The sequence below is a fragment of the Triticum aestivum genome, chromosome 4D (assembly GCF_018294505.1).
Source record: "Triticum aestivum cultivar Chinese Spring chromosome 4D, IWGSC CS RefSeq v2.1, whole genome shotgun sequence".
NCBI lineage: Eukaryota > Viridiplantae > Streptophyta > Magnoliopsida > Poales > Poaceae > Triticum > Triticum aestivum.
In genome coordinates, this window is record NC_057805.1 from 278710675 (window position 1) to 278729689 (window position 19015).

The window sequence follows — 19015 nt, forward strand, 5'->3', positions numbered from 1 at the left end:
ATTGTCTTCAATGTCTTCACACATTTTTAGGGGTCATCTCTGGTAGGTAAACCGAATCAATATGGGACTACCACCCATGTTATCCTGCAATTCTCACAAACACATTAGTCCCTCAACGAAGTTTGTCGTCAATACTCCAAAACCAACTAAGGGTGGCACTAGATGCACTTATAATCTCCCCCTTTTTGGTGATTGATGACAAACCGGTTGAAGTGTTCAACGGGGATAAAAGTATGTGAAAGTTAAGGATTAAGGGATTGTCTTCATAAGTGGTAAAGGGCTCCGCCCTAAAGATGTGCATATAAGTAGTTTGCTTTTGAATGCAAATGCACATGGGAGGTTTTACTTTGTGGAGATCCTCTTCAACTTATGAAGACAATTCATCATGCATATAAGGAGATAACGAAGATAATGACATGCATAATGAAAAATGGACGTCTGCGGAATGGCTTCATGCGGAATTTATCATCGCATCACAAGGTAGCAGAAAAAGTAGCAGACGGCCATCGAGTTTAAGTGTTACAACTCAAGGAACCTAATGTTTCAAAAGACGAGATTTGTGAAGACTTAGCAAAAATAATGCAACCACCCATACTAAGGACCCGCTTGAAGACTATCAACTCATAAGCTTCTCCCCCTTTTGTCGGTAAGGAACAAAAAGGTTTGAAGACATAGAGTATCTATTCATTCCCATCAGGAGCGGATGATTGAGCATGGTCGAGGTAGGAGTTCGGTGGTGCAGACGGACCTGATGCAGTGTCGAGATGCAGTGCAACCATGGTTGGTGAAGTGGCGTCGTCTTCTTCATCGACGAATCTCGCAACAACAGTTGCAGCCGAAGATCAATGTTCGGAGTCTTCAATAGACGGAGTGCGACGCCAGCTTGCATTTTGTGGAGGCCTGGAATCAAACTTGAAGTCCTCAGTAAAGCCATCTTCGCGAAGATCGGCTTCAGGACAGGGCAGTGTGAGACTCTTCCAGGACCGCTGACAGGCTTCATGGCAACAAACGAGTTCTTGGTGGCCAAATTTCGAATGTGATTGACATCCACCAAGATACTCTTCATCTGACGCTTTAGCCAGTCATGATGCTTATCCTGTTTCTGATGCAAGGCCACAAGAAGCTCTCGGTCATTGAGTACACGAGAACGCTTCTGAGGCCTTTGTGCAATCGTACTTGCAGTGGCTTCGGTGATGGCACGATGTGGCACTCTCATATTTCCAGCCAGAGGATAAGTAGGGGTTGCAGCATTGGGGACAAGAATTCCCTCCATTGGTTGCGAGAAGCTTTGGTGTTCAGCATTCTGAAGATGTAGACGCTTCTTGGCAGGCTCGGGGTAGATGGCTTCAATGGATAGATCAACCTCAGGCAGAAAAACAAGATGGTTACGCGGTGAGGGCTAATAGTCAACAGAAGAATGGAGCTTGATCAGGCGCATCACCCATGGAACATAGTACTTCAAGCCAAATAGATCAATCCTAGAAGCAGCTAGTTGTCTGATGAAGAAATCCTGGGTATTGAATCTGATGCAATTGATGATATAAAATACCAAAGTCTTCATGGCTCCTTCAAGCTTGGCTTCAGAAGAATGTCCCTTGATTGGCCATACAGTATGCCTCAGAATGTGGTATACTATGCATGGCAAGTACTTGAGGTCCTGGACGAAGAATTCCTTTGGGTATTCAACATCTGGAGGCAGTGGCTTCATCATACTGAGCATGTGACTCATATTGGGTTCGGGCCTCTGAAAGATACTCTGCAGTTCATCTCGATGACGCTGACAACCAGGCTCATATAACTCACCGGGAGTGGGCAGGGAAGTAAGCTCGATAATGTCTTGAGCTTTGGCTTCGTGATGTACATCACCTGACATCCACTCAAGGATCCATGTCTTCGGATCCCTGTTGTAGCTGCGAATATGAAGTGTGGCATAGAACTGCAGGAGAAGCTCTCCATTCCAGTGCTCTTTGTCTGTTACAAACGGCAGAAGACCAACATCCCTAAAGCAGTCAAGTGCTTCTTCAAGACAGGGCATCCCAGCAATAGCTTCACTATCCAGACGCATGTGGGGAAAGATTCGCTCTTGATTGTACAGAATGCAGGAGTAGTAGCTTCGCTGCTGTTGGCTCCAAAAATGATCCGATGAGATCTTTGGCTTCGTGGAGGGATTCTTGGCACTGTCAAAGAAGGTGTTGTGGGCTCTGAAGCTTTGCACGCTGAAAGAACCCGGTGTAGTGGCAGCACCTGGTAGCCTTGGCAGCCGTGGCTTGGGCTTCTGAACTTGAGGCCGCTGCTCCACATGATAGTCATACTATGGTCCAAGAGCAGTGGGAGGAACCATAATAGACCATTTACAGTGACCAGCTGTCCACGATCAAAGGCTTGTTCAATGGTGTGAGGACTTGGTGGTGGAACAGTGGCTTCAGCATCCACATTGGCTTCAGGCTCCACAGTGTCTTCAGCCATGACTGAGTCATTGGCTTTAGTGGCATTATTTGTGGCAGCCTCAGTGGTTTCAACCTCCGTTTGTTCAATAACAGGAGGGTCGGGCACAGTCACATTCTCCTCGAGAATGACTTGATCAGTAGTAGGGGGTGTGGCAAACTCTTTCTTCTTCATTATCTTCATCCGCTGATGCAGCCGGAATGTCTTCAGCGACTTTAGCTTCAGACACAGAGACATTCGCAAAAGGGGTGGCTTCAGGAAACACTTGACGTGCAACTGAGCTTTGGTGCACTTCCCCTTCCGGAATGCTTGACATGGTGACCTATGGCCTTTGCGAAGCCTACGAAATGCGGGCGACGCCTTTGGTGAGGGAGTGGTCTGCACCATGTAGTTGTCGTCGTCAAGCACCGGAGTGGTGACTTGAGGTGGTGGAGTTCTGTGTGACACATCATGCACTGGGGTGTCTTGTTGTGAGCGCTCGGCCCATGAGTCATCCTGAGCAATTCGCATCAATGGACGACCAATGGTGATAAGTTCACTGCTCGTTGGAGCAGGCGATGATACCGACTGGGGCTCGAGCTGAGGAAGGACTACATCATCATCAACATTGTCTTCACAACCAATGTCTTCAGCTGTGATGGGGTCAATAGCTGGAACTTCTTCAGCTTCAGGAGCCTCTGTAAAAGCAGGCTCATGGATCACAAGACGAGGCTCTTGATTTGTTGAGGCTGGAAGAGCAACAGAAATGGGTTCGACCATGAGGGGCTCAGAGGCGGCAGCACGCTCTTTCTTTGAAGACTTTGCCTTCAATTTCTTCCTTGATGGGGCATCATCAGAAGTATCCTTGTGCTTGCATTTCCTGGCTTCGGCTTCAGCTGCCCTTGTTTTGTTGAGCTCTGAAGCTGCTGAGGTGACCTTAGGCTTGGAGCCTGTCATGCTAGTAGGGAAGACAATGCGAGGTTCTTCGTGCCTTGGTGCTTCAGATTGGGCCGCAGCAGACTTCTTCTTTTGTTTGGCAGCCATTCGTGGGTCAATGCCAGGACGCCCAAGAGCTTTTCGCTTCTCAGCTTCATTATGTGCTGAAACACATTTTTGCACTAAGTACTTCATGCATTCTCATGAGCCTTTGGCTTCTTCGCGCTTCTTGTGAAACTGTTCCTTGAGATCATGCAGCATCTTCTTGAAGATCTGCACATCTACCCCACTAAGCTTGGCCACTATTGTGACTTCTCATAATCAATCTTGTTCTTGAGTTCGACGATTTTCTGAGCCAGGGCCAACTCATTAGCAATGGCTCCATGGAACGTGACGCTTATGTCCATAGGCAGCTGAAGATCATTAATACTGATGCTTTGGTCATCGAACCACTCATCGATGAAGTTGTTCAGAATGTCAACATCAAATAGGGGCAGATCGTTGAAGATCTCCGCCTCTTGCTTGATCTTGATTAGCATCTCAAGGGCTTCATCACCAAGATCTTCATCACTGGACAGATCAATGGTGTTTTCCTCGTTGCATAGAACGGCAGCAAGAGTCAGATCATGCCCAGAAATCTACTTGGGCTTCTTGGTTTTCTTGGACTTCTCGGCCTTTTTTGAGACATGAGACAAATCTTCAGACCACACACTAGGTTCAGGGGTGCAGTGGTCAACGGCTTCATAGTCGAAGCTTTTGGTGTGACAGAGGGCTTCGAAGCTTTTGACTTCTTTTTCTTTTGCTTCTGTGGAGCAGGTGCATCTTCGAAATCAGCGTCATTACCTGATTGCTCCACAGTGGCCCTCTGAGCGGCAATGTGGGAGAGAAGCCCATCGAAGCTGGTGAAGGGGCCGATGACATTTGGATTGGCATTGCGCGTCCCATCCTGCCTAGGTGCAGATGTACCACGGTTGAAGTTGAATCCAAGATCTTTCTTGTTCTTCACAGCTGACTCCTTGGCAAACTGATAGTTGCGCTTGAAGAGATTGTCTTCGTGACACCATAATAATGATGATGGGTCGGCATTTTCAGGCTTTGGTCCATGGACCATGCATGGATAGAAACCTTGACCAATGGCTTCAGGCTTCGACTTAGGCTGCATATTCCTGTACAGAATATCTCCCGATGGGTGCTTGATAGCATTCTTCTCTGCATATTCAGGGGTTACGAAGTTATACTTGAACCACTGTTCCGCCCAGTATCTTCGAATCCATTGGATTCGGGTCTTGCACTGGCCGTAAGTTTCCTCAGGATCTGACTTGTACAATTCATACAGATCCGGAGGCAGATCTAGAGTTCCGTTGCCTCTGCGCTGCCTGCCACCTTTCCTTGCTGATTTCTCTATTGCCATTATATTCAGACTGATTGGCTTCAGAACAGTGAAAGGCTTCCCTCTACTGGTCAGACAAGAACTGGCTTCAGGGGAGTGAATATGATGCTGTAGGAACTCTGCAAATGAATGCAGACTATGAGACCCAAGGGATTCTCCCATGAACATGTACTTGTGACAGCATTAAAGGTGCGAGGGAAGGGGAAGAGGTCATATGCATTCTCAGAAGATTTTGAAGATAAATCAGTTTGAAGACATTGACCTCATAGAGCGAAGACATTCACTTATTTGAAGAGAGTTGGTTCCAGATATGTACGAATCCATGAATAAGTACAAATGAGGAATCTAACTAGGTATGAAGCATAAGTGAATATTCTTAGCATGATATAGATGCAGATAAGGACGGATCCAAAATTGGAAGAGTAGAAACCACTTTTGATTGAAGTGGATGATTTTTACAGATCGAAAAGGCAGTAAAAAGTGAGGTTTAATTACCGCTTACGAACTGCTAGACGAGGCAGAGTTCGAAGCCGAGCAGTTCAATCTCCCGCACCCTAACTTGGCGGCGGAAGACACCTACAGCGGCGGCGGAGAGGGCGAGGTCCGCGGCCGGCGTGAGGACGGCGTCGAAGAAGTCGCGGTAGCTAAGCGCTTCATCTCCGGCGTCGACGCGAGCTAGTGGAGGCGCTAGGGTTTGAGCGAGGTGGCGAGGTGGAAGAAGAGATTATGACCGCGAGGTGTGTGTATTTATAGGGAAAGGGACTGCACAGCGTAATTACGCAGGTGCCCCTGGCGGTTCACATCTGAAGGACACGTGGGTGGCATACAACTCATTGGAAGTTGTTCCATGTTCCCACGCACGCGTGGATTGTCGGGTGGTCGTTCCGGCTTCTCTGGTATTCTAGCAAAAGTGATATGGCATTAAAACAGATTTAAATGTTTGTCTCTATGTCTTCTACTGACAAGGACTCGGATAAGACATTTGACAGGTTTCAACAGAGTGCATATGACTTGGATAGATAGAATTTGAGGTAGAAGCACAGACAGGGGATAGTGTCGATCACATTCAGTTAGATCAGAAAAATTAAAGTGTGAAGACATAGCTATAAGTGAATGCTGTAGAGGACAAAACACGCATATATATATATATATATATATATATATATATATATATATATATATATATATATCAGCATAAGACCATCTCAACATTGCGAAGATAAACCTAGGAGTCAAATCAATGTTGAAGACAAACCAAATGCAAAGACTATGCACTTTTTGACGCCAAAAGAAACACTTCAAAGGATTTTGGTGGTAGCGTTACCCACCGTATAGGAAGTATTAGACCCAGACATGGCACACAATTATCGTGGCGCTCCGAAGTCAAATTCCGCGTTAATGTATTCACACTTAGAGTGTATGTCTTCATTTATTGAAGATATACTTTACTTCATGTGTTGCACAGGTAAGTCATCAACATGCATAAGCGTTAGGATGTGTGTCCAATTACATGACATTTGAGGATATTAAGATATTTAGCTCACGCCGCAGCTTGCAAAACCTTTTCTCATCCAAGGGCTTGGTGAAGATATCTGCCAATTGCTCTTCAGTGTTGACGTGAATGATATCAATATCTTCCTTCATGACATGATCTCTGAGAAAGTCATGACGGATCTAAATGTACTTTGTCTTCGAGTGCTGGACTGGGTTGTTGGCAATCTTGATGGTGCTTTCATTGTCACAGTAGAGGGGCACATGCTTCAGATGAATGCCATAGTCCTTGAGAGTTTGCTTCATCCATAGAAGCTGAGCGCAGCAAGATCCAGCAGCAATGTATTCAGATTCAGCAGTGGAGAGAGATACATAGTTCTGCTTCTTTGAAGACCAACAAACAAGAGATCGTCCAAGGAAGTGACATGTGCCTGATGTGGACTCTGATGTGGACTTTCGATCAACCTTGTCACCCGCATAATCAGCATCTGGGAATCCAACTAGATCAAACACTGAGCCATTTGGATACCTTAATCCAAGTGTTGGGGTGTAGTCCAAATATCGAAGAATTCGCTTCACAGCTAAGTGATGTGATTCCTTTGGTGCCGCTTGAAATTGGGCACACATGCAAACGCTAAGCATTGTATCTGGCCTAGATGCACATAAATAGAGTAAAGAACCAATCATGGAGCGATATACCTTTTGATCGAACTCTTTACCATTGTCGTCGGGGCCCAGATGACTTTTGGTTGGCATTGACGTCGTGTATCCTTTGCAATCTTGCATTCCAAACTTCTTCAGGCAATATTTGAGGTATTTTTCTGGTGATATGAAGATGTCGTTGCCGTGCTGACAGATTTGAAGACCGTGGAAGAATTTTAGCTCGCCCATCATGGACATTTGATATTGCTCTTGCATCATATGTCCAAACACATCACTGTATTTCTTGTCTGTGCAGCCGAAGATAATGTCATCCACATAGATTTGGCATACAAACAGGTCACCATCATATGTCTTCGTCAAGAGTGTGGGATTCAGGGAACCAGGTTTGAAGCCTTTGCTCTTCAGGAAGTCTTTGAGCATGTCATACCAAGCACGAGGGGCTTGTTTGAGACCATACAGTGCCTTGCTGAGCTTGTATACCATGTCAGGATGGTTTGGGTCTTCAAAACTAGGTGGTTGTGCAACATACACTTCTTCTTCAATCTTGTCGTTGAGAAAGTCACTCTTTACATCCATTTGATATAGAAGGATGTTGTGATGGTTGGCATAGCTAGCAGGATGCGAATGGCTTCAAGCCTATCTACCGGAGCAAATGTTTCATCGAAGTCAATCCCTTGTACTTGAGTGTAACCTGGAGCAACTAAATGAGCCTTGTTTCTGACGACTTGGCCATGCTCATCTTGTTTGTTGCGATAGATCCATTTGGTGCCTATGATGTTGTGCTTGCGAGGATCTGGACGCTCTGTTGAAGCTCTTCTTGCATAGCCTAAATCCATTCAGGTTCCATGAAGGCTTCAACAACTTTCTTGGGTTTAGATATAGAGACAAATGCAAAATGTCCACAAAAATTTGCTAGCTGTGTTGCTCTTGAACGAGTGAGTGGACCGGGTGCGTTGATGCTGTCGATTATCTTCTCAATCCGTACTTCATTTGCAACATGAGGATGAACTGGACGAAGACCTTGCTCCTGCTGATTATTGTCTTCATCCTCGGCATTGACTTCAGGCTGAGCAGTGTCTTCGAGTTGATTAGGTGCGGAAATGATGATTTCCTCTTCAGCCTGTTCCTCTAAAGGTATGATTTCTCCAGTGCCCATAAGCTTGATAGATTCACTTGGTGAGGCTTCATCTAGCACATTTGGCAGGTGCTCTCTTTGCGAGCCGTTAGTCTCATCGAACCGCACATCCACAGTTTCAACCACTTTATAGTGAAAGAGGTTGAAAACTCTGTAGGAGTGCGAATCCTTTCCGTAGCCAAGCATAAAACCTTCATGTGCTTTCGGTGCAAATTTTGAAGTGTGATGTGGATCTTCGATCCAACACCTAGCACCAAATACTCTGAAGTAGCTGACATTTGGCTTCTTACCAATTATTAGCTCATATGATGTCTTCTTTAGAAGCTTGTGAAGATAAACACGGTTGATGATGTGACATCCAGTGTCAATGGCTTTAGGCCAGAATTTTCTTGGAGTCTTGTACTCATCAAGCATCGTCCGTGCCATCTCAATGAGGGTTCTGTTCTTGCGCTCCACGATGCCATTCTGCTGAGGTGTGTATGTAGCTGAGAGCTCATGAGTGATGCCCAATGTATCAAGATAGGTATCGAGGCCGGTGTTCTTGAATTCTGTGCCGTTGTCACTTCTAACGTGCTTGATCTTGATGCCATAGTTTGTCATGGCACGGTTGGCGAATCGTCTGAAGACATCCTGCACTTCATTCTTGTAGAGGATTATGTGCACCCATGTATATCTAGAGTAATCATCAACAATGACGAAGCCATAGAGGCAAGAAGTGGTAGTAAGTGTAGAGTAGTGAGTAGGGCCGAATAAGTCCATGTGAAGCAGCTCGAAGGGATGAGATGCCATCATGATTGTCTTTGAGGGATGCTTGGCCCTAGTCATCTTTCCAGCTTCGCAGGCACCACATAGATGATCCTTCTTGAACTTGACGCCCTCGATGCCTACGACATGCTTCTTCTTCGCGGAAGTGTACAAGTTCCTCACGCCGGCATGCCCTAGCCTCTGATGCCAGAGCCAGCACTCTGAACCTTTTCCTATAAGGCATACGGCCAACTATGGTCCTGCTGAGAAATCTACCATGTACAGATCGTCTTTTCGATATCCTTCAAAGACTAGAGACTTGTCAGATTCCATAAGAACAAGGCAACGATATTTTCCAAATATCACAATCATGTTCAGATCACAAAGCATTGAGACAGCCATTAAGTTGAAACCAAGGTATTCAACAAGCATGACTTTATCCATGTGCTGATCCTTTGAGATTGCAACTCTACCTAGACCCAATACCTTGCTTTTACCAGTGTCAGCAAATGTGATGTGACTCTTGTCAGATGGACGTAGGGTTGAATCCATGAGAAGACTTCGATCACCAGTCATGTGGTTAGTGCATCCACTATCCATAATCCACCGAGAAGCCTTTGGTGTCGTACCCTACAGTGCAGTTTGGGGGATAGGCTTCACCAAGGGAAATGTGAAGCATAAACATTTGATGAACAAGCATATTATCAAAGTTCAGATCCTGGTTAGGGTAGATAGGATGTTTGTCAAGAAATCCTGGGACAAAATACATAGTAAGATCATTCGGACATTTTATCTTGCGTCCCACAAGATGTTTTAGGTCCCCAGCATAAGCATCAGACGCCTTTGATTTCCGGCTGGAGACCTTTCCCTTGGCAACTCGTGCCATGAAGCAGTAGGTAGGAGCAGAGTCCTCCTCATCATTAGCATCAACGTTGGTGACGAGGCCATTGTCTTCAGTGTTGAAGATGGACTTGGCAACATAGGGTGAAGCTAGAGCCAGGCTTGCCACGGCTGAATCGGACTCCTCCTCAGACTCCACCTCCGCCTCCTCAGAAGCAGACTCCTCCTCTCAATCCATCTCCTTGCCAACAAATGCATGAGCCTTGCTTGATGAGCTCTTCTTGTGTGATGAAGACTTTGACGAAGACTTCGAAGAAGACTTTGAGGATTTCTTCTTCTTCTTGTCATCAGAATCATATTCCTTGCTCTTCTTCTTCCTCTTTATCTCGTTGTCCCAGTACAGACACTCAGAGATGTAGTGACCAGGTTTCTTGCATTTGTGGCAGTTTCTCTTCTTGTGGTCATGAGTGGAAGCTTCATCATTTCTTGAGCTGGATCTTGAAGACTTTCTGAAGCCTTTCTTCTTGGAGAACTTCTGGAACTTCTTCACAAGCATAGCAAGCTCATTTCCAATGTCTTCAGGATCCTCAGAACTGCAGTCAGATTCTTCTTCAGATGAGGAAACAAGCTTTGCCTTCAAAGCGCGAGTTCGGCCATAGTTGGGACCATAGATATCTCTTTTCTCAGATAACTGGAACTCATGTGTGTTGAGCCTCTCAAGTATGTCAGACGGATCGAGAGTGTGGAAGTCAGGGCATTCTTGAATCATCAGGGCCAGGGTGTCGAATGAGCTGTCAAGTGATCTCAGGAGCTTCTTGACGATTCCGTGCTTGGTGATCTCAGTGGCGCCGAGTGCGCGAAGCTCATTTGTGATATCAGTGAGGCGATCAAACATGAGGTGGACATTCTCATTGTTGTTTCTCTTGAAGCGGTTGAAGAGTTTGCGAACAACATCAATCCTTGAGTCTCTCTGGGTTGAGACTCCTTCGTTGACCTTGGAGAGCTAGTTCCAGACTAGCTTCGCAGTTTCTAGAGCACTCACACGGCCATACTGTCCTTTGGTCAGATGACCACAGATGATGTTCTTGGCGGTTGAGTCCAGTTGAATGAACCTCTTGACATTAGCAGTGGTGACACCTTCACCGACCTTGGGAACCCGTTCTTGACGACATACCAGAGGTCGACGTCAATGGCTTCGAGATGCATACGCATCTTATTCTTCCAGTAGGGGTAATCAGTGCCATCGAAGACATGGCATGCAGCGGAGACCTTGATTATCCCTGCAGTCAACATAGCTAAATCTCCAGGTGGTTAAACCGAATGACACAGAACAAGGGAGCACCTTTCTCTGATACCAATTGAAAGTGCTAGTTATCGACTAGAGGGGGGTGAATAGGCAATTTTTATGAAAGTCTTCAAAACACGGGGGCTTTAAAGACAAACAGTGGAAATGAACCTATTGATATGCAGCAGAAGGTAGACTACACTAGACAAGCCATAGTCAAGTAAGCAATGATGTGAAAGTACGAAGACTATCAGCAGCTAGGTAGTATGGATCAGGATGGAAGATATTATGAAGCCAAACAACAACAGTCTTCACATAGTGAAGACAAACAGATCATGCAAGCAAGCAATGACTTCACGAAGACAAACTTTAATGTAAAGAGATGAGAAGGATAGAACCAGTTGCTTGGAGAGGACAAGGATTTGGTAGACCAGTTCTAGTTGCTGTGACAACTGTATGTCTGGTTAGGGAGGCTGAGATTTAACTCAGAAGACAGTGTCTTCACATTATTCCCCTTGAGCTAAGAACACACAGTCCTCGCCTAATCACTCTGGTAAGTCTTCAAGGTAGACTTCCAAACCTTCACAGACTTTGTTCACTGGCAATCCACAATGGCTCTTGGATGCTCAGAACGTGACGGCTAACCGGCTAGAGGATTCACAGTTCTCAAGTGTAACAAGTCTTCAGATCACACGGACAGAAAGACTTTTGTGATGCCTAACACTCTTTGGCTCTGGGTGTTTTGGGCTTTGTACTCGCAAGGATCTCTCTCTCTGAAAGGATCGAGAAGAGGCGTCTAGAGGGGGGGGGGTGAATAGACTCTAAGAAGGAAAGTTGCAGTTTTTAATTTCCTTAAGTTGATGTGGAGTTTTGGCACAAGTTTAAACATTCACAATACATAACAAGCAAGCATGCCAAGAGTATATGAGCAGCGGAAAGTAAAGCATGCAAGTTGCAAGAATGTAAAGAGAAGGGATTGGAGTGCAAACGCAATTTGGAGACACGGAGATTTTTTATCCGTGGTTCCGATAGGTGGTGCTATCGTACATCCACGTTGATGGAGACTTCAACCCACAAAGGGTAACGGTTGCGCGAGTCCACGGAGGGCTCCACCCACGAAGGGTCCATGAAGAAGAAACCTTGTCTATCCCACCATGGCCGTCGCCCACAAAGGACTTGCCTCACTAGGGTAGATCTTCATGAAGTAGGCGATCTCCTTACCCTTACAAACTCCTTGGTTCAACTCCACAATCTTGACGGAGGCTCCCAAGTGACACCTAGCCAATCTAGGAGACACCACTCTCCAAGAAGTAACAAATGGTGTGTTGATGATGAACTCCTTGCTCTTGTGCTTCAAATGATAGTCTCCCCGACACTCAACTCTCTCTCACAGGATTTCGATTTGGTGGAAAGAATATTTGAGTGGAAAGCAACTTGGGGAAGGCTAGAGATCAAGATTTATGTGGTTGGAATGGGATATCTTGACCTCAACACAAGTGTAGGTGGTTCTCTCTCAGAAAATATGTGTTGGAAGTGTAGGCATGTTCTGATGGCTCTCTCCACGAGTGAAGAGTGGGTGGAGGGGTATATATAGCCTCCACACAAAATCTAACTGTTACACACAAATGACCAAACTCGGTGGGACCGATTCAGAGAACTCGGTCAGACCGAGTTGGTTCATAATGTGACCGTTAGGCATTTCGGTGGGACCGATATAATCAACTCGGTGGGACCAATGTGCTAGGGTTAGGTAAAAACCTCATCTCGGTTTGACCGATTACACAAACTCGGTGGGACCGATTTGGGTAATAAGCGAAACAGAGAGTTGGCCAAGCAAACTCGATGGGGCCGATTGCATATCACGGTGGGACCGAAATTATTGCAATAGGCAACAGAGAGTTTGCAAGCCCATCTCGGTGAGACCGGGATCCCATCGGTGAGACCGAATTGATTAGGGTTTCTGGCAGTGGCTATGTCAACTAAACTCGGTGGCACCGGATAGAAAGATTCGGTGGGGCCAAGTTTGACTTTTTGGTTTGGGACATATGTGGATGTGAGAAAGTAGTTGAGGGCTTTGGAGCATATCACTAAGCACTTTGAGCAAGCAAGCCATTAAGCAACACCTCATCCCCTCTTAATAGTATTGGCTTTTCCTATGGACTCAATGTGATCTTGGATCACTAAAATGAAAATGTAGAGTCTTGTGCTTTGAGCTTGAGGCAATCTTTTGTCCTCGGCATTTTGAAGGGGTTCCACATCCTCTAGTCCATGCCACTTCATTGTTGAACTTATCTGAAACATACTAGGTAGAAGCATTAGTCCAACAAGAGATATGTTGACATTTATTACCAAAATCACCCAGGGAGCACTTGTGCTTTCACTCTCAAATGCTTCGGAGGTGGGTTGCTCTCAAACGACAAAAGCCATGCACTAACTCTGAGCAGCCACCAATTTATGGTGTAGGGGGTGGGCTATTTATAGCCAGGAGGCAACCCAACCTGATTTGTCCGAAATGACCCTAGGTCACTAAGGAACTGACACGTGCCCAACGGTCAGATTTCAAACACACGCGACAGCTTGACTTAGGCTACAACTAAAGCTGACTCATCCAGCTCTGGATAAGATTTACTCTCATTGTCTTCGCTCGAAGACATAGGATTTGGTTGAGCATCACATCCGTCACTCTGACTTTGTTCACTTGGACCCCTCTTAATAGTACGGTGGTTCCTATGACTCAACAAAGAAGAAAAGGAAACTATGAAACAACTATGTCTTCGCACTCCATAGTCTTCATGTGAATGTCTTCTCATGTCATAATCTTCACTTTGAATATTTTCACAGACCACCATTGTCTTCAATGTCTTCACACATTTTTAGTCCCTCAACCAAGTTTGTCGTCAATACTCCAAAACCAACTAAGGGTGGCACTAGATGCACTTACACAAGTGGTATCAGAGCTTCGGTCTCCATTTGCCTTGATTTTCATAACTTTGGTGATCATAGCCTTGGTTTCACCACCTAGGAGACAATGGCGTCTAGCGAGGGAAATTACCACCGTAGAGGTCCTTACTTTGATGGTACTAATTTTGCTAGTTGGAAGCATACAATGAAAATGCATATTCTTGGACATAACCCCGTCGTTTGGGCTATTGTGTGTATTGGCTTGCAAGGTGAATTCTTAGAAGATGGAAGAGAACTAAATCGTGAAGCAACCGCGGAAGAATTAAAGATGTTGCAATACAATTCTCAAGCTTGCGATATCCTCTTCAACAGATTGTGCCCTGAAGAATTCAACAAAATCATCCGCCTTGAGAATGCAAAGAAAATTTGGGATACTTTGGTTGATATGCACGAAGGTACCGAGTCCGTCAAGGAATCCAAATTGGATGTGCTTCAAAGACAACTTGAAAAATTCAAAATGAAGGATGGTGAAGGAGTCGCTGAAATGTACTCTAGGCTTGCTCTCATCACAAATGAGATTGCCGGCTTCGAAAGTGAAGAGATGACCGACAGATTCATCATTAAGAAGATCCTAAGAGCCTTAGATGGAAAATATGATACCGTGTGCACCTTGATCCAAATGATGCCCAATTACAAAGATCTCAAGCCAACGGAAGTCATTGGTAGAATTGTTGCTCATGATATGTCACTCAAGGATAAGGAAGAGCTTCACAACAAGTCTAGTGGTGCTTACAAAGCTTCATGTGATGCTCCTACAACATCAAGTGAGAAACAAGCCTTCAATGAAGAATTCAGCCTAATGGTGAAGAACTTCAACAAGTTCTTCAAGAGTAGAAGCAAAGAGAGAAGAGTTCCAAGTCAAGGTCCTACAATGAGAAAAGATCTTCTAGTCATGATCACAATTGCTACAATTGTGGAACACCCGGACACTACTCTAGTGAGTGTATGGCTCCCTACAAGAGAAGAGAATACTCACCTAAAAGGAGAAGAAAAAGAGAGGAATCACGACCAAGAGAGAGAAGGAGTAGAGGCGATCGTTAGGAACGAAGACCCTCTCGCAGAAGCAAGGATTCAGAAAGGAAGGACAAATCATGAAAGAGTTACACAAGACGAAGACATCAAGCTCATATTCGTGAATGGGTATCCGGTTCCGACTCTGACAACTACTCCGAGATAAGCTATCACTCCAACTCTGAATATACTCACGATGAAGGTGTTGCCGGTCTTGCACTTGTGTCATCCAACTCCTACGACATATTTGATTCAACAAATGAAGGGATTGGAAGATGCTTCATGGCTAAAGGTCTTGCACTTGCCGGTCTTGCACTTGTGCCCCAAGGTATTCATACGTCTCCAATGTATCTATAATTTTTGATTGTTCCATGCTGTTATATTATCATTCGTGGATGTTTTATAATCATTTTATAGTAATTTTATATCATTTTTTGGTACTAACCTATTGACATAGTGCCAAGTGTCAGTTTCTGTTTTTTGCATGTTTTTTACATCGCATGAAATCAATATCAAACAGAGTCCGAACATCGCTAAACCTTTTGTGGATTTTTTATAGACCAGAATACCACCAATGGGCCAGAGCAGCACCTAGGGGTGCCCCTAGGGGGGCACAACCCACCAGGGCGCGCCTGGGGGGCCCAGGCGCGTCCAGGTGGGTTGTGCCCACCTCGGTGGCCTCCCACACCCCCTGTTTACCCTATAAATTCCCAAATATTCCGAAAACCATCGGGGTAGCCCTAGATCAGAAGTTTCGCCGCCGCAGGTCTTTGTAGCCACCGAAAACCAATCTAGGCCCCATTCCGACACCCTGCCGGAGGGGGGAATTATCACCAGTGGCCATCTTCATCATCCCGGCGGCCATCACGATGAGGAGGGAGTCGTCCACCCTCAGGGCTGAGGGTTTGTACCATTAGCTATGTGTTTAATCTCTCTCTCTCTCATGTTCTTGAGATGTCACGATCTTGATGTATCGTGGGCTTTGTTAATATAGTCGGATCATATGGTGTTTTCCCCTCTCTATCTTGTTGTGATGAATTGAGTTTTTCCCTTTGAGATTTCATTGTTATCAGATTGAATACTTTTACGGATTTGAGAACACTTGATATATGTCTTGCAATTGAATACTCGTGGTGACAATGGTGTATCGTATTGATTCACTTGATATATGTTTTGACAATCAACTCGCGGATTCCGAGGTGACATTGGGGTAATCTATGCATCGGGGTTGCTGCACTTTCTTGTCTTTGTTTCTCCGGTAGAAATCTTGGGGCACTCTTTGAAGTTCTTTGTGTTGGATTGAGTATTATGAATATGAATTTGCTTTGGTGTTATTTTACTACGAACTCTAGGATAGATCGAACGGAAAGAATAACTTTATGTTATTTCAGTACAAACTCTTGAACAGATCGAATGGAAAGAATAGCTTTGAGGTGGTTTCATACCCTACAAACAATTTATTCTTATGTTCTCTGCTAGATAGGAAGTTTGGAGTGATTCTTCATCGCACTTTGAGGGATGGTTATCTGATCCAATTATATTAGCACTATTGAGAGATTACACTAGCGAAAGTACGGACCCTAGGCCTCATTTCCAAGCATTGCAATACCATTTTTGTGTCCGTTTACTATTTGCTACCTTGCTGTTTTTATTTATTCAAATTATAAAATTATATTTCTACCATCCATATTTCACTTTTATTACCATCTCTTTGCCGAACTAGTGCACCTATACAATTTGCCATTGTATTGGGTGTGTTGGGGACACATGAGATTTCTTGTATTTGGTTGCAGGATTGTTTGAGAGAGACCATCTTCATCCTACTCCTCCCACGGATTGATAAACCTTAGGTCGTCCACTTGAGGGAAATTGCTGCCGTCCTACAAAACTCTACGCTTGGTGGCCCAACACGAGTCTACAAGAATAAAGTTGCGTAGTAGACATCAAGCTCTTTTCTGGCGCCGTTGCCGGGGAGGTGAGTGCTTGAAGGTATATCTTTAGATCTTGCAATTGAATCTTTTAGTTTCTTATTTTATCACTAGTTTGGTCTATAAAATAAAAATACAAAAAAATGGAATTGAGGTTGCATCATATTATTCATATTTATAATGTCTTTCGTGAAAATGATGGAAAAGAAAATTGTGCTCAATTGATAGAAGAATTCAATAAAATGTTTGGCATAAATGATGAGCATCATTGCAATGTTGTTAGTATGAATTCTTTAAATATCCATGATGCTAATGATATGCAAAGCTACAAGCTTGGGGATGCTATATTTGATGAAGATGATATTTTTAGTCCCCCAAGATTTGATGTGCAAATTTATTATAATGATTACATGCCTCCTATTTATGATCATTATAATGATGAAAGTGCATTTGGAGAGGTCATAACTTTATTTAGTGATGAATCCACCATTTTGGATGAGGCTTCAATTGACTATGATAGCAAAGTTGCTATCTATGATGATTATGGTGATGACATGTATTCTATAAAGAATAATGATAACCATGAAACTTGTCATCATGATTTTAATTTTCACTCTCATGATAGTTATTTTGAGGAGTTTGCTCCCACTACTATTGATGAGATGAAATTTGCTTATGTGGAGAGTAATAAGTTTTCTATGCTTATGTATCATGAAAAGAATGCTTTATGTGATAGTTATATTGTGGAATTCATTCATGATGCTACTGAATATTATTATGAGGGAGTAACTTATTCTTGTAGGAATTGCAATAATATCAAGTTTCCTCTCTATGTGTTGAAAGTTTTGAAGTTATGCTTGTTTTGCCTTCCTATGCTAGTTGAGTCTTGTTCCCATAAGTTGTTTCCTCACAAAATACCTATGCATAGGAAGTGGGCTAGACTTAAATGTGGTAGTCATATAATTCATGATGCTCTCTTTATATTTCAATTCTTTACTTTTCTGCGAGCATCGTTGAACTCATCATGCCTAGCTAGAAAGGCATTAAAGAAAAGCGCTTGTTGGGAGATAACCCAACACTTACCCCAACTGTTTTCGTGTGTTCACATGAGTAAGGTGCTTTAGTAATCATGTTTTATTGCTTTCGTTTCAATAAAGTGCCAGTAAAGCCTTTGGGATCATGTTGGGTGATAGTTGATTTGATCTTGCTGAAAAATAGAAACTTATGCGCTCACAAAAATAATTCTCATTTTTAGCTGAAGAGTGCTTTTGAGTTGATTATTATTGTAGAAGATTAATATACAAATTTCTCACGTGGTCCTTATTTTTTCATAATTGTTTGAGTAGCAAAAGTATGGTTATTCTGCATATCATTACAGACTGTTCTGTTTTTGACAGATTCTGTTTTCAATGCATAGTTTGCTTGTTTTCTAGTTTCTATGGCTTATATTGCTCAATATAAATTATGGAAATGATATGCTACAGTAGCCATTGTGTGGAAAAAATTATGAATCTTGTCTTTAACAGTACCAAAGTGAAATGGTTTTTCTCTTTATCATACTAACCTATCTCACGATGTTCCGTTAAGTTTTGTGTGATTGAAGTTTTCAAGTTTTGGGTGAGATGTCGATATGAGGAGAACAAGGAGTGAGAATACCCTAAGCTTGGGGATGCCCAATTTAATATTCAAGGAAGATCCAAGCAACTAAGCTTGGGGATGCCCCTGAAGGCATCCCCTCTTTCGTCTCCAACATTATCGGTAACCTCACTTGGAGCTACATTTTTATTCGTCACATGATATGTGTTTTTCTTGGAGCGTCAATTTATTTTGTTTTGATTTGCTTGCTTTTATTTAGAATAATGTTTTGCATATTTCATTTCAATAAAAATGTCAATTATAGCCTTTGCCATGCTTATCTTGCAAGTATATGAGTTGCCGTTTCAAAACAGAAAGTTTATTGATGTTGCAAAAATTTCCTAGAAAAGTCAGAATGTGATAAAATGTTGAAACGTTTTGAAAAATAAGCTCTTATAAATTCTCTACAGTTTGGTAATTTTTCATAATATTTGGAGTTTAAGAAGTATTGATACTCTTGCATTCTTTACAGACTGTACTGTTTTGGTAGATTGTTGTTATGTTTGCATTGTTTGCATATGTTTGCTTGTTTAATGATTCTATTTGAGGATAGGAGTATTAAATATACAGAG